Here is a 5,695-nt window from a genome sequence, read left to right as displayed (position 1 = left end):
CTATCCATTAATGCTCAAAGCCTTGGATCCTCTTTACCCTTGCCTTTTGGTTTAATATGTGACTGGATTTTTCTGCTTGCTTTTTCTTTTTCTATCTTTTTCTTCTCTTTTTTTTTGCAAGCTTTTATGTTCACTGGTTTTTCTTGCTTCAAGAATCAATTTTATGATTTTTTAGATTACCAATAACATTTCTCCTTTTTTCATTATTATTTCAAGAGCCAACAATTTTAACATTCATAAACAACAAATTCAAAAATATGCACTGTTCAAGCATTCATTCAGAAAACAAAAAGTATTACCACCATATCAAAATAATTAAGCTAATTTCAAGATAAAATTCGAAATCCATGTACCTCTTGTTCTTTTGCAATTAAAAACATTTTTCATTTAAGAAAGGTGAATGATTCATAGGACATTCATAGCTTTGAGACATAGACACTAGACACTAATGATCATTTAATAAAGACACAAACATAGACAAAACAATAAGCATAGAATTCAAAAAACAGAAAAATAAGAACAAGAAAATTAAAGAACGGGTCCACCTTAGTGATGGCGGCTAGTTCTTCCTCTTGAAGATCTTATGGAGTGTTTGAACTCCTCTATGTCTCTTCCTTGCCTTTGTTGCTCCTCCCTCATGGCTCTTTGGTCCTCTCTGATTTCATTGAGGATAATGGAGTGCTCTTGGTGATCCATCCTTAGTTGCCCCATGTTAGAACTCAGTTCTCCTAAGGAGGTGTTAATTTGCTCCCAATAGTTGTGTGGAGGAAAATGCATCCCTTGAAGTATCTCAGGGATATCTTGATGAGGAATTTCCTCATTATCTTGTTGAGGTCCACGAGTGGGATTTCTTGTTTGCTCCATCCTCTTCTTAGTGATGGGCTTGTCTCCTTCAATAAGGATGTCTCCCTCTATGACAATTCCAGTTGAATTGCATAGGTTACAGATGAGATGAGGGAAGCCTAACCTTGCCAAAGTAGAGGGCTTGTCTGCCACTTTGTAGAGTTCTAGAAGTATGATCTCATGAACTTCTACTTCCTCTCCAATCATGATACTATGGATCATGATAGCCCAGTCCATTGTAACTTCAGACCAGTTGCTAGTAGGAATGATAGAGCGTTGGATGAACTCCAACCATCCCCTAGCCACGGGTTTGAGGTCAAGCCTTCTTAGTTGGACCGGCTTGCCTCTTGAGTCTATCTTCCATTGAGCTCTTTCCATACAAATGTCCCTAAGGACTTGGTCAAACCTTTGATCAAAGTTGACCCTTCTAGTAAAAGGATGAGGATCTCCTCTCATCATTGGCAAGTTAAATGCCAGCCTCACATTTTCCGGACTGAAATCCAAGTAATTCCCCTGAACCATTGTGAGCCAATTCTTTGGGTTCGGGTTCATACTTTGATCATGGTTCTTAGTGATCCATGCATTGGCATAGAACTCTTGAACCATTAAGATTCCGACTTGTTGGATTGGGTTGGTGAGAGCTTTCCAACCTCTTCTTTGAATCTCATGTCGGATCTCCGGATATTCACCCTTTTTGAGCATGAAAGGGACTTCTGGAATCACTTTTTTCTTGGCCACAACATCATAGAAGTGGTCTTGATGGACCTTTGAGATGAATCTTTCCATCTCCCATGACTCAGAGGTGGAAGTAATTGCCTTCCCTTTCCTATTTCTAGAGGTTTCTCCAGTCTTTAGTGCCATTAATGGTTATGGAAAAATAGAAAAGCAGAGCTTTTTCCACACCAAACTTAAAAGGTTAGCTCGTCCTCGAGCAAAAGAAGAAAGAAAGGAGTAGAAGAAGAAGAAATGAAGGAGATAGAGGGTAGTAGTGGTTTCGGCCAAGGGGGTAGTAGTGTGTATGATGTGTAGTGAGGAGGTGTATTTATAAGGTAGGAGAGAGAGGGAATTCGGTCATGAATGGGTGGGTTTGGGAGGGAAATGGTTTGAATTTGAATGGTGAGGTAGGTGGGGTTTATGATGGATGGATGTGAGTGGTTAAGAGAATATGGGGAAGAGGGTAGGATTTGATAGGTGAAGGGTATTTGGGGAAGAGTTATTGATGGGATTGGTCAAGGGTATTTGGGGAAGAGTGTTATGGAAAGGTGTGAAGAGGAGAGAAGAAGAGGTGAGGTAGGTGGGGATCCTGTGGGGTTCACAGATCCTGAGGTGTCAAGGAATTCTGCTCCCTGCACCATTCTGGCATTCAAACGCCCTCAGTGTGCCAATTCTGGCGTTAAACGCCAGCTCTGCTACTTTTTCTGGCGTTAAATGCCAGTCTGCTGCCCCTTTCTGGCGTTTAACGCCAGTCAGACACCTTTTCTGGCATTAAATGCTAGTCTATCTACCATTCCTGGTGTTTAACGCCAGCCAGACACCAGACACACTTTTCTGGCGTTAAACGCCCAGAGTGCTGCCTACTCTGGCGTTTAACACCTAGAATGCTGCCAGATTGGGCGTTAAACGCCCATTCTGCTATCCTTCCTGGCGTTTAAACGCCAGTAAGCCTGTCCTCCAAGGTGTGCTATTTTTGATGCTATTTTTGATTTTGCTTTAATTTTGCAGCTGTTTTTATGACTTCACATGATCATCAACTTAAAGAAAACATAAAATGGCAGTGAGCTCTTAGAGAGCTTCACATAGACTCAGAGCCTGATGATGGCCTCCCAACACCAAACTTAGAAGTTGAGTGTGGGGGCTCTGTTTTACTCTATATTGAGAGAAGCCTTTCATGCTTCCTCTCCATGGTTACAGAAGAAGATCCTTGAGCATGAAACACAAGGTAGTCCTCATTAAATTGAAGGACTAACTCTCCTCTGTCCACATCAATCACAGCTCTTGCTGTGGCTAGGAAGGGTCTTCCAAGGATGATAGATTCATCCTCTTCCTTCCCAATGTCTAGGATTATGAAATCAGTAGGGATGTAAAAGCCTTCAACCTTCACTAAGACATCCTCTACAAGTCCATAAGCCTGTTTCCTTGAATTGTCTGCCATCTCTAGTGAGATTCTTACAGCTTGTACCTCAAAGATCCCTAGTTTCTCCATTACAGAGAGTGGCATGAGGTTTATACTTGAACCAAGGTCACACAGAGCCTTCTTAAAGGTCATGGTGCCTATGATGCAGGGTATTAAGAACTTTCCAGGATCCAGTTTCTTCTGAGGTGATTTCTGTTGAACCAAGGCATTCAGTTCATTGATGAGCAATGGAGGTTCATCCTCCCAGGTCTCATTACCAAATAACTTGGCATTGAGCTTTATGATTGCTCCTAAATACTGAGCAACTTGCTCTTCAATAACATCTTCATCCTCTTCAAAGGAAGAATACTCATCAGAGCTCATGAATGGCAACAGTAAGTTCAGTGAAATCTCTATGGTCTCTATATGAGCCTCAGATTCTTTTGGTTCCTCATTAGGGAACTCCTTAGGAGTCAGTGGACATTTATTGAGGTCATCCTCACTGGAAATCACTGCCTCTTCCTCCTCTACAGGTTCGGCCATGTTGGACGTGTTGATGGCTTTGCAATATCTTTTTGGATTCTTTTCTGTATTGCTTGGGAGAGTACTAGGAGGGATTTCAGTAACTTTTTTACTTAGTTGACCCACTTGTGCCTCCAAATTTATGATGGAGGACGTTGTTTCAGTCATGAAACTGAGAGTGGTCTTAGATAGATCAGAGACTATGGTTGCTAAGTCAGAGAGGCTCTGCTTAGAATTCTCTATCTGTTGCTCAGAAGATGATGGAAAACGCTTGCTATTGCCAAACCTCTTTCTCCCACCATTATTATTATTGAAGCCTTGATTCGGCTTCTATTGATCCTTCCATGAGAAATTTGGATGATTTCTCCATGAAGGATTATAGGTGTTTCCTTAGGATTCTCCCATGTAATTCACCACTTCCATTGCAGGATTCTCAGGGTCATAAGCTTCTTCTTCAGAGGAAGCTTTTTTAGTACTACCGGATGCAGCTTACATTCCAGTCAGATTCTGAGAAATCATATTGACTTGCTGAGTCAATATTTTATTCTGAGCCAATATGGCGTTCAGAGTATCAATCTCAAGAACTCCTTTCTTCTGAGTCATCCCATTATTCACAGGATTTCTTTCAGAAGTGTACATGAACTGGTTATTTGCAACCATTTCAATGAGTTCTTGGGCTTCTGCAGGCGTCTTCTTCAGATGAAGAGATCCACCAGCAGAGTGATCCAATGACATCTTGGACAATTCAGACAGACCATCATAGAATATACATAGGATGCTTCATTCTAAAAGCATGTCAGAAGGACACCTTCTGATCAATTGCTTGTATCTTTCCCAAGCTTCATAGAGGGATTCACCTTCCTTTTGTCTGAAGGTTTGGACTTCCACTCTAAGCTTGCTCAACTTTTGAGGTGGAAAGAATTTGGCCAAGAAAGCATTGACCAACTTTTCCCAAGAGTTCAGGCTTTCTTTAGGTTGTTAGTCTAACCATATCCTAGCTCTGTCTCTTACAGTAAAAGGGAAAAGCATAAGTCTGTAGACCTCAGGATTAACCCCATTGGTCTTAACAGTGTCACAGATTTGCAAGAATTCAGCTAAGAACTGATGAGGATCTTCCAATGGAAGTCCATGAAACTTGCAATTCTACTGCATTAGAGAAATTAATTGAGGCTTAAGCTCAAAGTTGTTTGCTCCAATTGCAGGAATTGAGATGCTCCTTCCATAGAAGTCAGAAGTGGGTGCAGTAAAGTCACCAAGCATCTTCCTTGCATCTCCACCATTGTTGTTATTTTCGGCTGCCATATCTTCTTCTCTTTCGAAAATTTCTGTTAGGTCCTCTCCAGAGTTTTGTTCTTTAGCTTCTCTTAGTTTCCTCTTCAAAGTCCTTTCAGGTTTAGGATCAGCTTTAACAAGAATGTTCTTATCCTTGTTCCTGCTCATATGAAAAATAAGAGAACAGAAAAGAATAGGAATCCTCTATGTCATAGTATAGAGATTTCTTTATGTGAGTAGAAGAATAGAAGAATAGAATAAAGAAGGAAGAAGAAGAAGAAGAAGAAGAATTCGAACACAGAGAGAGGGGGAGGGTTCGAATTTTAAGAAGAAGAGTGTTAGTAAATAAATAAAATAAATAGAAAGAGATGAGAGAGGGAGAAAATTCGAAAGTGAATTGAACGAAAAGAAAAATATTTTTTTTTGTTTTTATTTTAATTATTCATTAGAATTCGAAATTATTAAAAGAAATAAAATAAATTTGAAACTAATTAAATTAATTAATTAAAAATATTTTTGAAAAAGTTGTTAGTTGGTTTTCGAAAAAGATAAGAAATAGTAAACTTTTAAAATCAAACAAAAAAATCAAGTGATTAATTTTAAAAGATTTGAAAATCAATTTTGAAGAGATAAGAAGTTAGAGAAAGATTTTGAAATCGAATTTTGAAAAAGATATGATTGAAAATCATTTTTGAAAAATATTTGAAAAGGAAAATAAAAAAGATTTGATTTTTGAAATTAAAGTTGATTACTTGACTAACAAGAAACTAAAAGATATGATTCTATAATTTAAAGATTGATCCTTTTCTTAACAGCCAAGTAACAACTTGAAAATTTTTTACTCAAAACATTAAATGTTAGCAATAAATTCGAAAATCATGAGATGAAAATAAGAAAAAGATTTTGAAAGTTAATTTTAAAATTTTTGAAAATATTAAGAAGGAA

At 38.5% G+C, this 5,695-nt stretch overlaps 1 non-coding gene across 1 annotated transcript; it reads left to right on the top strand.

Annotated features, from left to right (window-relative positions):
- The first annotated feature begins 4,267 nt into the window (after positions 1 to 4,267).
- On the top strand, positions 4,268 to 4,375 carry LOC148553710 (small nucleolar RNA R71). The gene has a single exon (XR_015893769.1). It is a non-coding gene; the product is annotated as a small nucleolar RNA R71 (small nucleolar RNA).
- Positions 4,376 to 5,695: the final 1,320 nt, after the last annotated feature.

Source organism: Arachis ipaensis, chromosome B7 (genome assembly GCF_059453495.1).
Source record: "Arachis ipaensis isolate K30076 ecotype BB chromosome B7, ASM5945349v1, whole genome shotgun sequence".
NCBI classification, from domain to species: Eukaryota; Viridiplantae; Streptophyta; class Magnoliopsida; order Fabales; family Fabaceae; genus Arachis; species Arachis ipaensis.
Note: the sequence above shows the minus strand (reverse complement) of the source record. Positions and strands in the feature narration are given on the sequence as shown.